Source organism: Frieseomelitta varia, unplaced genomic scaffold, assembly GCF_011392965.1.
Source record: "Frieseomelitta varia isolate USP_RPSP 00005682 unplaced genomic scaffold, Fvar_1.2 scaffold_304, whole genome shotgun sequence".
Taxonomy (NCBI): domain Eukaryota; kingdom Metazoa; phylum Arthropoda; class Insecta; order Hymenoptera; family Apidae; genus Frieseomelitta; species Frieseomelitta varia.
In genome coordinates this window covers 356069-380590 of record NW_025110040.1, presented here as the reverse complement: position 1 = coordinate 380590, position 24522 = coordinate 356069, and the positions used below count along the sequence as shown (strand labels likewise).

General features: G+C 33.0%; 1 long non-coding RNA gene across 1 annotated transcript in view; it reads right to left on the bottom strand.

The window, feature by feature from the left end:
- Positions 1–15670: 15670 nt before the first annotated feature.
- LOC122529712 overlaps positions 15671–24522 on the bottom strand; it is a 96387-nt gene continuing 87535 nt past the window's right edge. The window contains exon 3 of the long non-coding RNA XR_006306847.1: positions 15671–15740. This is a non-coding gene — a long non-coding RNA (uncharacterized LOC122529712). The remainder of the gene's footprint in view (positions 15741–24522) is intronic.

Sequence of the window (24522 nt, the reverse complement as noted above, 5' to 3'; positions counted from 1 at the left end):
CGGTTTCGCGGATCGATCGTGTCGAGGGCCCGAGGACGACGATTAGGAGAACGGACGTCCTCGTTGAAAAAAAAAAAAAAGAAAAGAAAGCATCTTCCTCTTGTCCTGGAGAGGAGCAGAGAGGAGCGGAGACAAGGTGGAAATAACGGTGGTGGCGACCATGGTGGTGGTCGTTTGGCGAACAGCCTCCGCTCAGAGAATAGTTTAAACTGTTTAACATAATGACCGTCGCTCCGCGTCGGTCCGCATTCGGAGGACCCCAACAATTTGCCGGACTGTTCTCTAATGTCAACAGATTAGCCGTAATAGTGAAATTACACGTTCGCGTAATATATCTCGCATATATACGGAGTATCACGTCGCCCTGGCCCCGTGATCCCCGTCGAATTCGCCTTTCGTTCTTTCCATCCACGCTCCTCTTTGTCCACTCGAGATCACCGGGGCTCACTCGAGATTTTTGGTAATGCTAGGGTTAGACGAGAGGTCAAACGGTTTCACGGGGCCAGATTACATGCATTATTCTTGCGCTGGACGTGAACGACGGAAATGGCCGGGGTAATTCGACCGGGGCGCGTTCTTCGGCCCACGGAGAACTCTTGGAGATTTTTTCGGACCCGTTTTAGGGAGGGGACATTTTAAGGGGGACGTTTGATACTCGTTGGTTGTGATTTCATGGGTTCTAACGAGTGTTGGGACGATAGAGACGATAGAGGATGCTTGGATGATGAAGATTTCTCTCGGTGTTAGAATATACAGCTATATAGATATTGTTGAAAGCGAGTATATATATATTTCAACAATATAGCGAGTATATATATACCTATACAATATCAACAATAAGCGAGTATATAGATATTGTTGAAAGCAAGAGATATGTTTTTGTGGTATCATTTTTTATTAGCGTCGTAGTAACTAAATTTATTCGTTGAAGAAGGACATAATGATAAAGATGATAAAAATGAAGTATTCGAATCATAACTATATTTGTAATGTAATTATAATTTTGTAACAATATTATATTATTTGATTTTCGAAAGTTATATTATAAAACTCAAGTGCGCAATCTGCACAAAAATATTTACCACAATAAGAAACAATATTTGCATTTCTTCTTAATTTATATTTATAATATAATAAATTAATTATAATAAATTTTCCATAATACTTTTAACAGTATATAATTATAGTTGTAATAAATGTAATATACTATATAATAAATAACATAGTATAATATAATAAATATAATATACTATAATACTTTTAACAGTACATATAATTATAGTTGTAATAAATATAATGTACTATAATAAATAATATAGTATAATATAATAAATATAATATACTATAATAAATAATACTATAGTATAATATAATAAATATAATATACTATAATAAATAATATAGTATAATATAATAAATATAATATACTATAATACTTTTAACAATATTGGAGCTGTGAAAGAAAATTCCAAGGATTCTTAATAATAATATTTTCCCTTCTTCACGATAGTCGTCTTTACGATTAATGAATATTAATAATTTTGAAATTGAAAGCACAATTACAAAAGTGCAGTTTTATAAAATTTAACGAAATTGAAATACTTCTTGATGCTGAACGAATTGACAGGACTGAAATAGTAAATAGAAAATGTAAATATTTTTATTTTCTCATCTGTGCAGTTACATATGGAAATAGGTATTTCATTAAAATCTAGAAAAATAATTTTTCATCAAATAATAATATTTCACAGAATAGTATTTAGAATAATGGTACTGCAACTAATAGTATATATATACATTCATAATGTATCAACCTGACAGAATAGAAGATAGTCAGTGACAGTTGCGAAATATGTTTAGTTATAAAATTCGTATGTCTTATTTTCAATTCACTATTATCGATATTTAACTCCGAGTGAACAGCAGTAAATAGTATTTCCTCATGATTTAAACATTCAATGAAGTAGTATTTCATTTAAGCATTAAATGAAATGGTATTTCCAAATAGTATTTACTCGTGCAGATATTTCAATGTTTACTATTTTATATCAAATTTATTTCAAATTTTCCCCAGCCCTACGAATTGATAATATCGCACAGCAATCTAGCGAACTATTCCTGTGGAAGTATAATTTTTCGAAACTCCGGAACAGCGTAGAAACGGGTTTTTATCAGCAACGTTGTTCGATTATGTTATATTATGTACCTACCGAGGAATTACGGAAGCGTGGATAAAGCCGATATCTGCTGCTTGATAATTGATCGGTAATTGCTTAACTGGTGATGGGATCGGGCCTCTTCTTTAACGATTCCCAATGAAACTCTCACTTTCACTGGAATCGGGACGCTATCGAAAGTGCGAACGCCTTTGTTCGAGCGCATCGGAGCGTTGAGACGGGATTGTGTAACTTCTTAGGACAGTTCAGGACCTTTCGTGCATTTGTGAAAATTTAATGAAAATCGATGATAGAGTGTCGATATATTAAATTTAACAAAATCCAAATACCTTTTACATTGGAATTCCCCGAATTAATTTAATAATCGAACTTTCTTTTCGTTTGAATGAAATATTATTTATTAGTAACAGGTGTTTTCCCTTGTTCTAGCGTCTAATAAATATTCATTGTTATTTTTAGAGCCGCACGTTGCAATTTTCATAATTACACGTTCCCGTAATTGCGAAGAGAGTTTAATGTGAGATACAAGATCTTACTAATGTGAAAAAACACATTGCTGGTGAAATGTATCGACAGTGTATCGTGGAATGTGTTTCACGCGTGCGAGAAATTTAATTTCACGATAAATCAACGTTTCCAGAAAGTGGAACAATAAATAAAAACAATAAATGTCTTTTTCTTAAGAAATACAAAAACATTTGTCAAAGCGTTGAAAAATTCAACCAAAATAATTCTTTCAATCTCCTAAATTTGGATACACGTAATTTAATATCAGAAATGATGTGATTGTTCTGTTGTATGAAAATTCTATTAACCGAATATATATATTTATGTCTCTCCGTCAATTTGGATGCGAGAGACTCCACGAATATATTTTTCAATTCACGTCTCTCGATATATAAACTGCGGATTTTTAAACAATTTCATGTTTCATCAACACGATCTAAGAGAAAATTATTTTCCCTATTAGATGTTATTTTATTTATTTTCATTATTTGCGTCTTTAAGTTCGCTATACAATCATTAGCAAACAAAATTTTTTTATTTAAAAAAATTAGATGTAAATAAATACATTTAATTGCTAAATATATATTATATATATTTATATTTATATATATTTAGAAATTAATACATTTATATATTACATATATAATATATCTTACGTACAAACATTTAATTGCTTAGTATATATTTATTTTTTTTATTTTACAAAAATAATATATATATATATAATTTATTTTCGAAATAATTAAATTATTAAAATATATTTAATTATAAAATATATACAATTACAAAATTATTTAATTGCTAAATATATATTATATATATTTATATTTATATATATTTAGCAATTAATACATTTAATTGCTAAATATATATTTATTTTTTTTATTTTACAAAAATTATATATATAGATTATTTATTTTCGAGATAATTAAATTATTAAAATATATATAATTACAAAATTATTTAATTGCTAAATATATATTTATTTTTTTTATTTTACAAAAATACACACACACACACACACACACACACATATATATATATACATAGATTATTTATTTTCGAGATAATTAAATTATTAAAATATATTAATTAACCCTGGTACAAAAGGTACAGAAATAAATTTTATTTATTTATTTCTAAAACGTCTTGTCAAACGAAATAGTTCGATACACTTCTCCGCTTTCCGGGAAAAAAATCCTTCTGTCGTGTTCCGAAATCCAACCCACGAAAGTGACCGTCAGAACCTCGAGAACTCCTCGTAGCTCGTGTTCCTTCTCACGTCGTCGGAGGGTTTGTACGAAACGTCGAAACGGGATCGTGGAACGTGACGCGCGTCTTTCGATTGCCGTCGAAGCGCAAAGAGGATAGAGAGGAAGGAAACCGCATGAACGAAGCAAGGAAGGAAGGAAGGAAGGAAGGAAGGAAGGAAGGAAGGAAGGATATACTCTCGGGATAATAATGATCTCAGGATCGACGGATGACGTACGACGGAGTCCCCGAGGGGGCCAGGCCAGCGGTTGATCCATTGTTACGCTATCTCTCCTATTCTACCTCGCGTTTAATGCATAATCTATTACGGGCTTTTAACAATGCGAGAGCCGGTAGATGCCGAGTCTCTTCACATCCACCCGAGGGGGGAGGTGGCTGCTGGCGAATCGATCTCCTCCTTTCGCCAGCCTGGCCCTCATATTTCACCACTGTTTTGACGTCTGCTTCGTAAGCATCCGTCCTGAGGGTGGAAAAGCGCGAAGGGGACCGTCATCCCGTTCCGGTCGCGCGGATCATTCTCGGATGACACGGTTCGGCGAGCTGAACGACAGCGATATACGACGGGACATCCATGAAGTCTCTTTACAATTTCAAAAATTTATTACAAAGGCAATTGATGAGATATCTTCGTCAGATTTATTTCCATACACTCAGTGATTATCAAGGTTCTTATCACAGGTACCCTGTTGATGAATAAGATACCGTTAAATGAACCCCATACAAAATGGCTACTCGTCAAGAGAAGGCACAGTGTGTATCGTGGTTTATTGAAACCAAATTCAGATCTGCAGAATCGGCGAAAATTCAGAACTAAGTGTGGAAGAGATCCACCGTCAATTCGTGCATGGCACAAGAAATTTATGGAAACAGGGACAGTGTTCTATAAAGGGAGTAGTGGACGACCAAGAACATCCGAGGAAAACATCGATCGTATTAGAAATCGAGTGTCGTCTTGATGTGTTTCGTGCAACTACATGTATATTAAATTAGGGAAGAAAGAAACTTAAATATATTCGTCTCATTTTGTAATAATTTCTACTTATCTGTCTTTTCCTCTGCCTTTGCAATAAATTTTTGAAATTGTAAAGAGATTTTATAGACACCCTGCATGTTTAGTCGAAAGTGGACCAAGTGACGCGCGTGGTTCGAAAGCGCGGCGAAACGACGTCGGGTGACGTAAACGCGGTCGTGTCGCGCCAGCGGTTTCAGGGTGAAAGGAAGAGGATCGACGAATAGAAGTGGGTTACGCAGAGTAGACTTCGCGGAGTAGGTTCGCTGATCGACGAAGTTTTGAAGGTTACGAGTGGTTGCGATTGACTGTTGGAAAGACGAAGCTTCAACTCTTTGAGACATCTGTGATAACCACAGTAAATAAGTTCCAATTCGCGTTCTATTATAATATTAATATTTATTTAGTTTAATAAACAAATATTGTAATATTAATATTTTTATATTTTAATGTTTGTAATTTTAGGCTTTGTGTGTGTTTTAATTTTATTTTATGCGAAACAGGATTCTTTCAATTGTTGAACGTACAAAATGATGCAGAATGATTAAAATAGATCGGCAAAGTAAACGAACTGAGTAACACGTGTAGAAACGTAATGTAAATCTTTGTATTTTTGAATACCTCAACTTTTCAGAATAATTTCTTCAGATAAATTTTTCGAAGATGATTCTGCAAAATATACCATTGTGCAGATATGTTGGAGCGTTGAAAATGATGAAACATTCTTTGACTTAATTAACAGTTAGGCCCGTATAATTTTGTTGCATCTTTTAAAGGAAACATTTAATTCTCTGAACGAGGAGAGTAACGTATTTTTCATATTTTGTATATTCAGTGGGCTCGAAGAGATAATACTTGGTCGTTCTAGAATTAAATTACTGCTCCGTGATTTATGTCGTGACTTTAATATCGAAGGAAAATTGATCTTCGGCCTGTATAAACGGTAGCTTAGGGTGTTTAATGAATATTTGAACAAGCAGCGTAACTTGAAAGAAATTTATCACGCCTAGACTTGAGAAGTCTATTTCGAAACGACGTTAAAAAAAATTTATATCGAAAAAAAAAACGAGCGATGGATGGAATTTAATTTTTCCAACAGTCGGTTAATTATCTGTAGACTCCAATCTATCTATCTATGCAATTTTACTTATATTTTTGACGAACACAGGTCAAAAAGTTTGTTTCAGTTACTTCGATTGCTGAAGGAAAAATTATTCTCTTTGTTTTTCTTTATTATTATTTATATTAAATACTGTTACTACATTATTATTGTTATTATTATATTATTATTATTTCCATAATTTCGATTTTCAAATATTTTTGTATATTTTTACAAGTTTCTCGAGTTAAATCTCTTAGATCCAATTTGTCTGTCGAGCGTAATCCGAGACGAAACTTTCACCAAAAAAAAAAAAAAAAAATCACCGAACCGATCGTAGACACGACACAGTCATTGAATATGTATCCCGAAGAAGTGCATTGGCCTTGGAGGGCTGCCAATAGATTAATAGCCGCGGAGTGATGCTCGAGATTTCTTCGGTATATATATCGCATTACGGGAAATGACGCGCCAGAATCTCTTCCAATGACTTCGCGAACGAGGAATCAGTCAGGGATGAGTAACGAGAAGAACGGAGATGGAAGGAGGGACAAAGGACCGAGGAAAGAGAAAGAGAATAGCAGAGAATGGGAAAAGGAGATCGTGTAATCACCCTTTCTTTCTTCGACGACTCACCCCCTCTCTTCCCTCTTTTCTTTTCAATTCGAACTCGTATTCACCCTCGTTTTGTGTGTGTGTGTGTGTGTGGCCATTAAGCGATCCTGGGACAACGGTTGCCCGCTCTTCCCAAAGAAACCCTGTTACCCACGCGAAAAATAAGGATGCTGTTGGTATTGGAAAAGAATTCGGTAGAGATTGTCACCAGACAGGGGAAACGATGGATAATGTTTGGAGGATTCTACGGTGATAATGAAATTATTATCAGCAATCTTCTTTTCTGCGATTCTGATATTGGTTTCTTCAACTGCTATCAAATGGCTCGTAGTGATAAAGATAATTTATAGTTGCTTTTTACCATAATTTTTACCATAATTGTTTCTGAATAAAGATTTATAATGAAAATCGTAGAAGAAGCGAGCCACTATGGTCCTTTGATTTGATTTGATTGTGTTTTCTTTCAGTTAATCCATTCACCGTCGATTATGATAATAATGGACCGTTAAGAAAGACGTGTATCCTTTCTTCTATTAAAAATAGTTCCAGGTGCAATATTTGTGTAACATTAGGAAAGTATTTTGTGTAAAATTTTGAAGAAAGGGATGCATAGTTCTTTTTAAACTGCTTATCGTTAAAATGTTGAAGGAAAAATTATTTCCTTTATTTTTAATATTATTATTTATATTAAATACTATTGTTATTATTATTTTAGTTTATATTAAGTACTATTATTATTATTATTTTATATTTATATTAAGTACTATTATTATTTTATTTTATATTAAATACTATTATTAGTATTATTTTATTTTATACTAAGTACTGTTATTATTATTATTTTATTTTACATTAAATATTATTATTAGTATTATTTTATTTTGTATTAAGTACTGTTGTTATTATTATTTTATTTTACATTAAATATTATTATTAGTATTATTTTATTTTGTATTAAGTACTAGTATTATTATTATTTTATTTTATATTAAGTACTATTATTATTATCATTTTATTTTATATTAAATATTATTACTATTATTATATAATTCTGTTAGTCTACTCTTTCGTTTTGCGATCCTATTATTTTATTATCCCAAGGCAAATATTCTCAAAAATATGAAAATACATGGTTGAACTGCGAATCGCACATGAAACTAGCCCTCTCATCATTCCTGCCAAAAGTGTTGCTTCTTCCTCTGGTTTCTTGCCAGTTACACTTGCAAATGGCTTCGCAAAGAGACTAATGCATCAACCATAGAATCATTTGATGAACTTCGCGTCGACGGTGAAAATTGTGCCATTTCCTCGACGAATTATTTCGCTAAAGAATATAACTGGGTCGTTTCCTGCGCCACGGTGCTCGGTCTCGCTCGTCGATTCAACCGGAGATTAACTGCGAGGGCGGCGTTTTATAGGGAAATTCTTGACCCCGTTTCGAATGTCTTAAGAATGGGCGTGTGTCTGCGCGTCCCTCCCTTCGATCGATGCTTCGACGAGGGAAGAAAGTTGATCGGGGTTAATCGATCTTCGGTGAAAAATTGTTTGATTGCAAGGTACGTTGTCGCTGTACGAAATTAGATCAATCGAAGGACTCGTGACTGTGTGATTGATAGAATTTTAGGATTGACATACATATGTCGTATTTATTTTCGTCAGCCACTGATTTTGATGAAGTTTAGGATAAATGTAAATTTTCGAAAAGAAAATATTTGACATTTTTATCGGCAATTGTCGAGGTTGAAAGGGGTGAAAACTACCCTCGGTAAAGTTAGGGGAATATATTTTGTCAAATATCTCGGAAATTACTGAAGATACAGTTTTCCCTCAAACTGATGAAATTAGTGTATTTTTAACAACGAATTTAATGGTACATTTTGAACAATACATTTAGAAAACTGTATTTTTTTGTAAGTTTTTCCAAGTGAATGTTAATACATTTTCTTGAATATATGTCAAATAGGTATATATTTCAAATATTTTTTCGGGAATTACATTTATGCCAAATTTCATCATCGGTGACTGACAGTTTGGTATGTTCCCTTGTTGGAAGGTTTCTGCCAAATATTTTTGTCATACGTTCGTATAGTCTGAACGCTTTAACAATATACTAATACTCTCAATGACTACACAATACTTTCTTCACATACTAACTACATAATACTTTCAAATCTGTCCAAATTGGTTGTTTTCATCGACTATAAGCTATAAATTAATCCACCGACGAGCAAACGATCAATATTTATTATTTCAGTTTCATAATTGAAATTTCATAAAACTGTGGAATTCAAATAAAGACAATGATAACGACGACAAGCAACAAACAAACTGACAAATTTACAATTTCCTTTTCTAATCTAATACCAGGATAACAGAATTTGATAGAAATTGATGACATGAAATCTCTTCTACAAGAAATTTTCAAAACTCTGTTCATTGTCGTACGATTATTATAACTTGATACTCTAAAAGTCCTCACTAACCGTGTATAGAAAAAAAAAATATATATATATATATATATATATATATATAATAGAGTACGCATCGTGATTTAACATCTCGCGTAACAGTTGGAGGCTCGGTAGTTCTAGAGCTGTGCAACCTCAAATGCAATTCCAGACAGTCTCGTTGCTACTTTCGATAGCAAAAAACACTTCCACACGAAAACAAGCAGAAAGAGAAAAAAAAAAAATTCACGGTGTGGTTCAGTAAGATTCCCCGTATCAATCCCCGTTGGCTGGATCGACGCGACTATCCGGATTATCGCGGCTGGTCGTCGTTGGAGAGCCGAGGAGGTCACACCTGGCGCCCCCAGCTATGAGGCCCGGGTTAGCCTAATGGCGCGGCAGATGCGGATCATCGTTCCTTCTTTCCCGAATCTTCATAAATATATCCGATCGATACATACATACATACGTAAACGGGGGTTCGCCTACGCCCTGGCCACGGTCCACGGCTCTCTAGCTCGTTTCGTTTCAGCGAGATCCAGATTCCAGATCGGCTGGCCCGCTCGCAGCTTTCGATCGATTCGTTCGATCTCTTCCAAGCAAACAACCGGGGCCACAATTTCGTCCGATGCAACGATTAGAAGCCGGCTCGATCCTCCAGCTCGAGACAGTTTCGACAGTGTCTTTTTTTTTTTTTTTTTTTCTTTTTTCTTTCTTCTTTTCTTTTCTTCTTGGCGTTTCGCGAGGAATTTCGGTTCGACGGTATGAAATTATCGTTTGAGCTGTCGGCGGAATTTCTTTTCGGCGTTGGTTCTCCTAATCGTTCTGTGATGTTTCGGGTGAGTTCTCGGCGTGTATCTGGGGATTTTCTCGTTGGAGATGAGGGAAGAGACGGAGATGAATGGAAAAACTGTGGAAAACAATTTTCGAGTCTGTCGACCGTAGGGAGGTACCATCGGATATTTTCCAAATAATCGGCGAAAATATTTCCGTTGGCATCTGGCGTGCGTAGCGCGCGGAATTTCGAAATTGAAGCACGTTCCAACATTGAAAAATCTCCGACTCCTCCGACTCTTTTCACGCCGTCGAACAGGATCACTTTGTTCGACGCAATGCGCAACTAAATGTCGTTCTAAACCTCATTGACTCAGTCGTGCGCATAAGTATTTCAGATATCGAAAATTCACTTTGTGTCCCTAATTATTACGGTGCTTTTCCTTCCAATCATCCTGCAGCCTTGAATGCAATCAAACCTTCTGAACTATTCACTTCTTCGCACCAATTATCCAAACAAAAGACTTAATAAAACTGACACCATGGAAACACATACGTTCTGCTGCGATAGATATTGAATTTTTATTCATTTGAGTGTAACTTGAGAGTGCAAAACTGCTGAGAATACACAGACACAGAAAGATATAAAATATGGAGTATCGGAAGTAGAGTACTTGACATAATAGTCTGTTCTTGAATTCGGTTCACAGAGACGTGAAATTGCATGTAGATCTGCAACTTGTTGTTATAATTTCCGAGCAACTTGGAATATCAGCTTCTAACAAATTTTTAACGCTGCAACTGGGATTAAAGGAATAAAGCGTAGAATTTTCATCAGAAAAAAAAAAAAAAAAAAAAAAAAAAGGAACATGAGAAGAGAAAGAAAGAAAAAAGGAAATGAAAAAGAAAGACAAAGATAAGAACGTACTTGAAACAAGGGTCGTAAATAAATCGGTAGCGTTATTCAAGGTCGTAAATAAATCGGTAGCGTTGTTTCTCTCTCTGTTCCTCGCTGAGTCGATTTTTGCACGCGGGACATCCTTTTTTTCTTTTTTTATTTTATCCCTGCGAGTGTCGCGTCGCGACTGAGTCAGCGAACACCTCCGGAAAATAACAAATCCAAACAGAACTCAATCTGCTCCATAATTCCGTCGTTCCATCGATTTCATCTCCCATCGCCGCCAACCATCGAAAATTCAATTCTCGCGCGTCGCTCTCTGCCTGGAGGGGCAATTTCTGAGTCACGTGTCACTTCGAAAGCGCGCGTTTTAAACGTCGGATTCTCAGCAAAACTGTGATTCGATGCGTGACCTACATACGTATGTGCGTCCGTCCCTTGTCCCGTGTCAATTCTACACATTTTTCTCGTAAAATCGTCGTGTTAGGTTCTAACACGTAACGTGTATTTTATATGTTAATATAATATTTAATGTATAATATATGTAATATTATAATAAGCAAAGATACTGGAATTAATTTCAGTGAAAATAGTGAATCAACGCGAGGGGATTTAAAATCTTTTTCTCTGAATTCTTCAAGAATTTATGACCAACTGAGAATTTTGAGTTAATTTTAGTAGAGATATTGAGAATTAAATACTGAATCAACGCGCGAGGAATTAAAATTTTTTACTCTGAATTTTTCAAAAATTTATTTCTGACTGGGAAACATTTTGTGTTAATTTTACTACAGATTTTGGGAATTAATTTCAATAAAAATACTGAATTTACGCGAGAAAATTTAAAATCTTTTTCTCTGAATTTTTCAAGAATTTATGACCAACTGAGAATTTTGAGTTAATTTTAGTAGAGATACTGGAATTAATTTCAGTAAAAATACTAAAATTTACGCGAGGGGATTTAAAATCTCCAATTTTTCAAAAATTCACAACTGACAAGCAACAAGAAAATCCAACTTCCAAATAATAATCACGCAGCGCTTCAAGTACACAAAAACAATCGTAACAACCTTTCAGAAGTTAAAAAGACACGAAATTTACAACCGCTTGTTAAAAAATGCGAGGGGACGGGCGTCGATTTAAATCCCGCGCTACGGACAAATCATTCCACGAGACAATTTACCGTCGAATTTAAATAACAAATAATAAAAACCCTCTGTCGAGCGATCGACGTACACGCGTAATCTTCATTCAGCGAACGTAGCATAAATCCTTCGTTCAGCCGACAACCGAGACGAAAAAACGTATCCTGTCTGCTCCCCTACGAGAGATTCTCGCAAACGAAACGAAATGGAAAGAAATAAAATGCAAAAAGTGTGGGGAGAAAGTTCATTTAACTGAAGTTGGAATCATCTCGTTCGTGTTAACGAAATGGTCGTCGTTCAAGGAAGGTCGAACGTGACGAAACAACACGCGGCCGACTACTTTCCTGCAGTAGCTTCACGTACCATTCCAAAGACGAACACTCGACACGGTCGTCGAATTCACACGTGATAACGTTTACGGAATACCAAGCTGATGGAACGAAGCTCGACAACGAGGAGGAGGCATCGTTCTCCGAACAGACCGAACGAATCACTCTAGAGTGGAGAGATTATGGGCCTCGAGAGGGGTTCAGGCTTTTCCTCGAGCACCACCTGCGATTGGATCCGTCTCTTTGTAAAGTTTGTTCGTGGCTGTCGCAGATGAATTCTACACCTTCCATTTGATGGAACATTGAGTATATAAATATAAATATAAATATATAAATATAAACATAAATATATAAATATATAAATATATAAATATAAACATAAATATATAAATATATAAATATAAACATAAATATATAAATATATACATAAACATATAAATATATAAATATAAACATAAATATATAAATATATACATATATAAATAATATGTTGGATTTCAAGGTCAACTTTTTTTTTCTTTGGTTGCATTGTATTTTATTTGTCACGAAGGTAAAACTTTTTTTGAGGAACCATGTGTAAATCTTTTGAAAAATGACAAAAAAGTCTCTTAATCATTTGCAGGCGCACATTGCGGACTAACAGCGACTTTATGGTTCTGGATGTAATGTATATATATTTCGAATAACGTTAACAGTCAGTTATACTATAGTTTTATATTACAATTTTATCATTTAATTATTTAGACTCACTGACTGATGATAAATCAAACGTTAGTGAAACCAAATTCATGAAGTCGCTGTTAGCACGCACGCGTGTTAATTGATCCAGAAACTTCTCTGCCATTTTTCCAAAGAAATATTAGATTGCGAGTTATGGATATATATATTATAGATAGACAATATAGAAGTTGTATATATTATAGAAATTAACAGGTTTCTTTTCGTTTTTAGACGAAAATTTCAGTAGTTATATATATTGTAATATTGTATAAAATATATTAAATATGATATAATACAAATACAATATACCATATTATGTTACGTCAAAAATATGAAAAAAAAGATTATTATATAAAATATTATATGAATATAATTATTGTATAATATAATTATATAATAAAATAATTATATATAACAATTGTAGAAAATAATACAATTATTATTTAATTATATATTATAATTTTATAAAATAATTATATAATTATTATTATTGAATATAATTATTATAATATAATATAAAATATTATATGAATATAATTATTATATAAATTATTGTATAATATAATTATATAATAAAATAATTATATAATTATTATTTAATTATATATAATAATTGTATAAAATAATTATGTAATTATTATTATTGAATACAATTATAATATAAAATATTACATGAATATAATTATTATTGAATTATTGTAAAATATAATTATATAATATATTATATAATTATAAAATATATTATATAATAAAATAATTATATATAACAATTGTGTAAAATAATTATATAATTATTATTGAATTAATTATTATAATATAATATAAAATATTATATGAATATAATTATTATATGAAATATCACATAAAGTATTATAAAAAAGGTCATTATGTGAAATATTACGTAAAATATCGTGTGAAAAGAGGTTATTATTACATATGTTCATAATCTTCAAGGACGAAAGTCGAGTTCTTCGGATAAAGTGGTATCCGGGGAGGCGTGCGACGAATTTCGGATTACGTTCAACGCTCGGTGAAGGAGCTCACACGCGTCTCTCCGAGAGCCTATCCAGAACAGCCATCGAATATTTACGCGAGCGCGTGAAAAAAAATCCTACTCGCTCGCACCCGTTTTTTTCTTCTTTGCTTTTATTCTTACTTTCACACCTAGAAGAAAGGGGAAACACTTGGAGGAATGGAAGTTAGTACGGCGATTTTTTTCCCCCGGGGAGTGAGACACGGAGGATCGTTCTCCGTTGGCTCGCATAAATTTCATCGGGTGGATATTGAAAATCTCCACCCCCGGTTAGGGGTGGGACGAAAAATCACGCGAGCAAGTGGCAATCTGTGCAGCTTGGTGAATTCTTTAGCTCAGAAACTTTTGTTCTTTGTGCTGTATTATCCTTTCTCTCTCTCTCTCTCTCTCTTCAAAATGCGTGTTCTCCTGATTTGGAGAATTTTTGAAATTTCGTCTTTAAATTTTTCGAAAATTTTTTTTATATTTCTTTTTTTTAATTCAAAAAGTGTATTTCCTGTACCTTAAAATTTAAAATATCATATTAAGCAGGCATTAGCTACAAAATAATTGCTATAATTGCTAAACTCAAAATCAGACTTATCAAACACACTTGAACGAGTCACTTGGTTTCCTCCGGAGTATAATATTTTAGGTCCACAATAATACAAAATATACATGGTAATAATTTAGTAGTTTAGGTTTACAAAAATATGAAAATATTACAGTTCGATTTGTTAGATCCTAAATAATTATTAGACCAAAAATTTTAGGTCTAATTATTAGGTTTACTGATTTTAGGTATAATAATTGGGTCTAACAATTTCAGGTACAACAATTAGGTCTAATAATTTTAAGTCTGAACAATTATTAAGCCAATAATATTAGATCTGACAATTGTTAGCTCTAAACAATTATCGGGCCCAATAATTTTACGTATAATAATCATTTTAGATATAATAATTAACTCTAATAATTTTAGGTACAATAATTAGCTCTATTAATTTTAGGTATAATAATTTGGTCCAATAATTTTAAGTCTGAACAATTATTAAACCAATAATATTAGATCTAGCAATTGTTAGATCTAAACAATTATCGGGCCCAATAATTTTAAGTATAATAATTATTTCAGATATAATAATTATTAGCTCTGATAATATTAGGTATAATAATTAGCTCTATTAATTTGAGGTATAATAATTAGGTCTAATAATTTCAGATAATTTTAGGTCTAATAATTGTTAAGTTTATACAATCATTAGCTCCAATAATTTCAAGTGTAATAATTAGGCCTAATTATCCCGGACATAATAATTAGGCCTAAACAATTATTAAATCAATAATTTCACGTACAGTAATTAGGTCTAAATAATTATTAGGCCAATAATTCTAGATACAACGGGGATTGAACAATACCTAACACTGCTTTCACAAACAAATCCAATAACTTTCTGTTCCTGCACCTCGCGAACGCGGTTGATTGTTTCCATTAGCGCTTAGAGGTTAATTAATTTGTAAGGCATCGCTAGACCACAGTTACGTGTCCTCGAGGCTGGCACGCGAGCCTTGCCACAATGACAGGAGGAAAAAAGAGGAAGAAGCGAACGCGTGTCGTTGGCCAGAATTTTCACGCGAGTTTTCACCGGCGTTGGGTGTTGCTCTAATAGGATTCAGCAAATTACTTACCAACTGGTCCCGCAGCGCGCGCTCCAATTCCCTCGGGATTTGCCGACCTGAAAGAGAACGACGAATTAGTGTGTGTGTGTGTGTTTTCCAACAGAATCGCTCGAGCACTGTCAAAATTGTCTCTAGGTAAAATGACAACGATTACGTAATCCAGCACCAATCACTGGCTCCTTACAAACGTTCATTCTCATTCTCGCGAAAGAATAGCTCTTTTTGTTGGATCATGTATGATTAAGCGTTAACATACTCACTCGTGAAGTTTACACTTTTATTTTTTCGTATTTTTAAATAATTTTAAATGTTAAAGACTTTTTAAATATTATTTTTAACATTTAATATTATTATTTAATATTTTTTAATTATTATATAATAAAATATATAACATAATATATTAAATATTATTATTTAATATTTTTTTTAAATATTATTTTTAATATTTAATTATCCTACCTTGATTATTAAATAAATTATTAATACTATTTTTAAAATTATATTAATATCGTATAATACACATTCATATTATATTAAATAGTATTTTAAATTAAATTTTTAATATTATTTTTAATATTTATTTAATTTTTAAATATTTATTTAATATTATTTTTAATATCTAATTTTCCTACCTTGGTTATTAAATAAATTATTAATACTATTTTTAAAATTATATTAATATCGTATAATACACATTCATATTATATTAAATAGTATTTTAAATTAAATTTTTAATATTATTTTTAATATTTATTTAATTTTTAAATATTTATTTAATATTATTTTTAATATCTAATTTTCCTACCTTGGTTATTAAATAAATTATTAATACTATTTTTAAAATTATATTAATATCGTATAATACACATTCATATTATATTAAATAGTATTTTAAATTAAATTTTTAATATTATTTTCAATATTTAATTATCCTAACTTGGTTATTAGATAAATAACCTAAAATAAAATAACTCTTGCTCTCTAATTGAATATAACAATTTTTAATGATATATCTAATGATAGACATATTTACAAAAATATTGAGATATCAATCAAACAATTAGTATCATTTTCATTAGTAGCTGAGATATAAACTAACATAAATAACCTACGATAAAATTCTTCATTATACAAAGGCAGCATTATTGTATTATTAATGTTATGGAAATATAATAGGCATATTTATAAAAATATGGAGATACAAATTAATAATCAGTGATGATAAATATGACAGTTTAAACGAAACAAGAAAAGCTGAAACGAAAGCTGTAATTTGAAAAACAATACTGAGGCCATTACAAAAATCCTAACCTAAACTAACCATCGCCACTTCAACAAATCGAACAATCGACGGGTAAGCCGACATCTTCCTGGCCAAAATAAATGACCAGGAAAATTCGATCCCTTTCCACGAGATCAACTACCGTCGTGGACAATCGAATCCACTTGCTCGCGAGCCGAAACACGTTGAAACAATTATCCAGTTAGTTGAATCTTGTGTTAGCGGAAATCGGTGGCCCGGAGAGGAGGAATCTTCGAAGTTCGACTTTGAGTCGGGCTTTGATATCTCTTTCGTTCGACCGCGGAGTTTCGAATGGACACAGAGAGCAAGAGAAAGAGAGAAAGAGAGAAAGAGAGAAAAATCAGAGATAACAGGAATAAAACGTGAGCGAACGTAGATGGTAGGTAATTAGCGTCGGCTTTTGGTTTCAGTTGCGAACAGAGGGCTTCCATCTATCACGGAGAGACGACTATTTTAATCCATCGATAGGAACGACGTCTGATCCTGGGGAAATCCCGGGTTTTTTTCCCCCGCCGGGTCGTTCGAAATCGGTGATTGATGCGTTTAACAATGGAGCTTCACGCGTTTACCTTCGTGCCGAGTCGAAACGTGAATGTACAGGGTGTCCATAAAGTCACACTACAATTTCAAACATTTATTACGAAGGCAAATGAAGAGACAGTTAGGTGGAAATTGTTACAAGATGAGACGTATATATTTAAGTTTTCTCTGCCTCATTTGATACACCACCGTATCGTGGCATCGCTAGCCAATCCTCGCACGTGATCTTAAAAATCACTGACTATCATCCTCCATCCGGCGTTCTTCGTTCGGACAAAAAGTTTCCTTCGCTGTCTGTCAACACTGCCATAAACTAAACGCCTCGAGCTCCTGTCTCAAAAATGCACTAGCGCTAACAAATAACATCGATTTCTCTCGTGGAAAGTACTTTTAGTTCTTCGGGACTAAAGTGGTGGCACTGAGCTTCGAGTTGAGTACGCTTTGATTGATATCGGGCATGGGGTGGGAATCTCAGTTGAGACTTTCCAGCGACTTTGCGATGAATAGTTCTAGTGACTTTGCGTGAATACTTCACGCTCGTGATTAACCGTGAATATATAATACAAATATTAATAATAATTATATATAATATATATTATTATATTGATTATATATATAATTAATATATAATAATAACATACATTATATTATTATTTTATATAATATATATTATTAATAATAATTATAATATAAATATTATATGATATATAAATATTAATAATAACGTACAATATAAATTTTATATTATATATTATTCTATAATTTATAATTTATTTTATTTTATAATACTATTTATTATTAATATAAATTTATAATATTATTTTAATTTATTATATTTTATAATTTATATAATATATATATAAATTCGTGGACTGATTTTAGCTTTTAATCATTGAACGTAAGTGCAATGATTACTTGTCATAATTCTGAAGAGACAAGATTCGTTGATCGATTCTGCGATGTTAATTAGTTTGATTTGAACAGCGCCGGCGATGCACTGGCTTCGTTTAATTAGTCAGCAACTAATTTCCTGGTAAATTAGACGACACGAAGCGACCTGGGGAGACCTGGCGTTCCGCGAACAGGGAATTAAGACGTTCAGGTCAGACCCAAGGCAAATACGTATGTACGATGCACAGACTGGCTCCAACTAACTGGTCCTTCAGTCAGTTAATATCCGCACAAATGGTTCTTATTGAAATGTATTTCGTCTTGCGTCTGACGTCTCTATGAGTCAGTTTTCGACTAATTATTTAAACAGAAGGAATTAACGTTACAAAAAGGAATAAATATTTTATGTATGATGATTTCTGTCACTATTGGAGAGACGTGGCAATTTTTTGACAAGTCATTAACCACACTAGATACCATTGGAAATAGTAGAGATATTCTGAATGAAATACTGTACGACATGTAGCGGATTAAAGTAATTAAAAAATTACCAAGTAAACCAAGATGTACATATAGGAATTTCACATTAAAATGCAAAATACAATTGAACATTCGTGTAACGAAATTATTTACTAATCCTTCGAGTGTTTAAAGCCTAAACAGAGGAGCAAGTGACAAATTGAGAATGCACTTTGAATTTATCTGATATACAGAATAAATAATATAATAAATCTTTCTCTTGAAATCACTGTGTAACAAAAGATAAAATTTTTGTTCGATACAAGCCGTCTTGTACATAATCTTAGATCTTTAAAAGATATTACAATTAAATTTACAATTAAATTGATTTATTGATATTACATTGGTAATTACATGAAATTTTGTTCGACATAAATGATCTTAGATTTTTGCTTGATACGAACACTTTCGATCCTAACTTTACAGGTTCATTATCTGTTGAGAGGTACATTACGTAGTAATAGGGTTAAACTTTGCTTGATTTGGATCGTATTCAATATACTGTAACATGTTACCTCCTTTGCATTACCTCTAACCATAATTTTATTACTATCTGATACAATGAATTAACGTTTTCATTCACTTGATCACATATGTGAACAGTTAATTTACATCTTATGAAAAAGTTACTCCCATTCGCGAAACCAAAAATAAATGCAGAATCTTTACTAAACTTGCTAACCAGAAAATAAATCCCAATTGTCATAATGCAAGTAAAAAACTAAAAATGAACTTCAATGAAATTTCTTTGTTATTATCGAAATTAAAGATTCGTCCCTGAGGAGGTTAAAGTAATTAAAAAATTCTGATACTCTGATATGATTTATCCTCTTGCGCTAGAAAATTTAAATTTTTATCATACTTATGTTTATCATATTTATTATCAATGTTCGTATCAAGCAAAAATATAAAATTTAAATTAAATTTAAATTTAAATTTAATTATTTCATATAAAAAATTTCAGTTCAACACAAATCTAAATAATAATGGCAATATCGAATAAATTAATATTCATGATTCAAATATATAATTTATAAATTTGAAATCAAAAGTAATATGTAATTTTCGTTATTACCGAAATTAAAGATTCGTCCCTGAGGAGGTTAAAGTAATTAAAAAATTCTGATACTCTGATATGATTTATCCTCTTGCGCTGGAAAATTTAAATTTTCATCATACTTATGTTTATCATATTTATTATCAATGTTCGTATCAAGCAAAAATATAAAATTTAAATTAAATTTAAATTTAAATTTAATTATTTCATATAAAAAATTTCAGTTCAACACAAATCTAAATAATAATGGCAATATCGAATAAATTAATATTCATGATTCAAATATATAATTTATAAATTTGAAATCAAAAGTAATATGTAATTTTCTAGAATTTGATTCTGTTAATAAATTAATAACAAAATGTATAACGATTGAATATAGAATAGAGAAGAACCATTTGACGGACCATAACGAGTGACCGTATACAATAATTCGTCTACTTTTTGAATCCATCGGTGTATCACTGGATAGAAATTACTAAGTAATAAATTTATCATTTGTTTCGCCTGGGTTGGATCTCGATGTACGATAAACTGAGAAAATATTCCAATTTCGGGCCAAATACTCTCGACGTGAGTGGCACAAGCGGTTGAACACTCGAAAAAACTGAATTTAGCTCGCTGAGAAGACGATAAATTCCCACAGAATCCAACGACATCGAGGCACAGAGAGATCGTTCGCTCGTGTTTCGATCAACAGCCAGCAGAGATCGGCCAGAATAGAATATGCATTATGTTGAAATTGCTGCGCGGCAGTAAACAGCAGGGGGTTATCGCGGCGTTTGTAGCTAACTCGCGGCAAATAACAGCAGTCCGTGGAGGAATTTACGCGCCACCGGTGCTTGGAGGGTCCTCCGGCGCGGTATCTCCGAGAGATAGAAATGAACAGATTCTCACGGGGAGGGTAATCATGCCCTGCTAATACCTATTTCTCACGGATGACACCGAGTTTGCGTTATCTAACACCGATGTCCCTTACCGCCGTGGCCAAGCAACACGAACAACAGAATGCGAATGAAAGGGGGAGGGTGAAATGTCCCTGAGCTCCGAGGGCTTAGCTCGGGCCAAGTCTCTCTCTCTCTCTCTCTCTCTCTCTCTCTCTCTCTCTCTTTTGTGTCGCTCTCTTGACCCCGAACCACCTTCTTGCCCCTTGACGAAATCTAAAAGGCGACCAACTTCTCGTGGTGGTGCACGTTTCCTCCTTTCGGATGAAAGAGATCGTCGAGAGAAAAGAAAGGGGGAGCGAGGGGGGTGAACTTGCTCCAAACATTGTACATACAAGCCATTGTATCGTGGGTCACTGTGTTTTTTGAAATTTAATTCCTCAAAACGGAAGTTTCTACGCGTTCTCTCTAGGAGGATTGACCCGTTCGTTTCGAAAATCAGAGCGATTCTGATTTATGTACGATGCTGTTTCAAGATCGTTGTATTTCAGGTTGCATTGTATTTTACGTATTATTACATTTTATTATTATTATTATTATTATTATTATTATTATTATTATTATTACATTTTACATATTATATTATTATATTTCAGGTGTTACTACTGACTGCGGACCATAACGAGTGACCAGACCGTATACATTAATTCGTCGCTTATCTTTTTGAACTCGTCGCTACGATGGATAGAAATTATTGAAAAGTAATGCTTTGCCTATTTTGTTACACTTGAATATACTTAAAACTGAGGAAATATTACAATTTTAGGACAAAAAATCCTCGTCATTCCAGCGCAAGAGGTTAATTTAGTTTCACACAAAGAGTTTTATTTCTCATTCAGATTTGCTTCTTACACAAGAGTGGAAAGTCTTCTCATTTCGTTTCACAATACAGAAAACACTTAAATACACACGTCACATTTTGTAATAATTTCCACCCATCCGTCTTTTCATTTGCCTTTGTAATAAATTTCTGAATTTGTAAAGAGACTTCATGGACACCCCGCCACTTCATACCAAACGAACGAAACGTTCTAGCTTCTGGCCCATCCGGCAGGCCTACCAACCTGTCGAGCAACCAAACTGATCGTAAAGGGAAACGTCGATATTTCCAGAGACGCGGACAAAGACGAGACGACAGATTGTTTACGCAGAACGTCAGTGGCGGACGAAATTAGCGGAGTTCTGAGCGGAACGAAACGGCCGAAGGCGACGGGTGAAATAAACGGCCGACGGAGTCGAATAAATTCCACGCTGGTTTCACTCGCGGTGAAAATTAATACGGTAATGGGATGGCGAATGAAATTAATAGCAACTGCGGTGTTGGCCGAAAAATATTGCCATTTGTGGTGGCGCTCGACGCTGACAGTGCGGTAGCCGCTAATTAAACGAACCGTTCGAGCTGAAACGACGAACACCTGTCGAAAAGGAGCTCTTTGTTCTACAGCTATTGTTTATTGTTTATTGTTTCAATGCGAAGTCTCTGTGGATACGTTTTAGGCGGATGAAGTTGCTCACGAAAGTGAAAATTTTTAGTTGAGCATATCGAAAAATTATAAAAATTGTATGTATACGATATATGTATTTTGGAGTTATTTGAATTATATGATTTAAATCACCTTAGTAACATCTTTCTTATCTTAAAATGATTAATTCCACTGTGAATCAATTACGAGATAATATCTAACAAAACTAAAATTATATTAGGCAATCTCGTTTGAAGTATATTTTATGCATTCAAAGATACTTTTGTGAACAATAGTGTACCTTCAAAATACGAAATTTTGATTTTCATTGACACTGTAACGAGACACGGTTATGCATGAAATTGTAGATATTAAATTAAAAATGTACTTTGAAAGTGTTACGAATATACACTACTAAGTTTACAAGTATTTGATAAGCATAAAATATACTTCAGACAAAACAAGATTTTCTAATGTAATTATATGTAGTTTAAAATAAAATATGCAATTTTCTTTTTGATAAAAAGACAAGACTTTCGAAGTTACTTAATTCATTTGTAAAAAAGACAGTCGATCAATACAGATTAATTTCATCATTGATGCAAATACTCATCAAATACTCTTATTAAAATTAATTTCATTTAATATCGAAACTTATTCATATACAATAAGTAAAATATTTATGAAAATTTCTGACAATATCCTACAACAGGTATTCAAACGCTTTCACGTATTACTTTCAACCAAAAATCCAGATATTCATATATTATATCGAAGGTGGCTAACTGGTGGCCCTTGCCCCCACTACTCGCTAACGCTATCCCCTCCACTGCATCGATCTATTCACTGCAGCCACAACACTCGCGTTACGTATATATGTATACACAATTTTCTTTGCTGTACCTGCTAAAGTTAAAGGAACATAGGACAAGTAGTTTGTGTGGCTCGCTGCGAAACAAAGTGAAAGCTAAATTTCATGGCTCTGTATTATACTCCAAATATACATTACATTATATTATTTTTGTAAACTTAGTAGACATACATTATATTATTTTTGTAAAACTTAGTAGATATACATTATATCATATTATTTTTGTGAACTTAGCAGATATACATTATATTATATTATTTTTGTAAACTTAGTAGATACACATTATATTATTTTTGTAAAACTTAGTAGATATACATTATATTATATTACCTCTGAAAACTTAGTGCTGCACATACAAGAAAATATATTATTGTCAAAAATTCTAAGCTACACTGTATTATTTTTAAAATTCAAGCTACACTATATTATTTTAAAAAATTCAAGCTACACTATATTATTTTTAAAATTCAAGCTACAATATATTATTTTTAAAATTCAAGCTACAATATATTATTTTTAAAATTCAAGCTATACTATATTATTGTTAAAATTCAAGATACACTATATTAGCGTTAAAAATTCACCATTTGCTGAGACATTACATTACTGTCAAAATCATTTGCCACGATATATTACATTAGTGTCAAGATAATTTACTACAAATGAGTCGTCCAGATGCAGGAATTCCTCTTTCTCCGACACGCTCCGTCATTAACGATTCGAAAATTCCATTTCACTGAAAGGCCGCCACGGACATGCCCTCGTTACCCGATCGCGTGTCTTTGAGCAGAAATCGCTGGTGAAATCGCGCGTTTCCAAGTAAAATTGAGGAACGAAACAATAGCGATTCGTTTCGACGGAAACGGGATCTGTGGATGGAAACGCGACTCAATTAGACCGAGCACGCACTTGGTGAAACGCGGAGGCATAACGCGTCCGCTGAGGGAGATCCGTCTTGGCCTCCTCCCGAAAAGCATTTCGAAACTTCGCGATGCAACGATAGGGAGGGCCGACTTCCGGTTCGGCCATTCCGCTTCGACACGAGGAAACTTTTCCACTACACCTCGGGGAATTTTCATGCTACCCGGGCGGTACACTCCACTCGGTACCACCGAGTTTGCGTAAAAATATAATTTTATTATCGAACGTCCACGGGATATTGAATCGACTTTCGTAGTCGTTTCAACGACTTTTGTTTCATGAATATGTGGTTCTGAGCAGAAGTATTGATTGGTGATTGGTTAAAGATG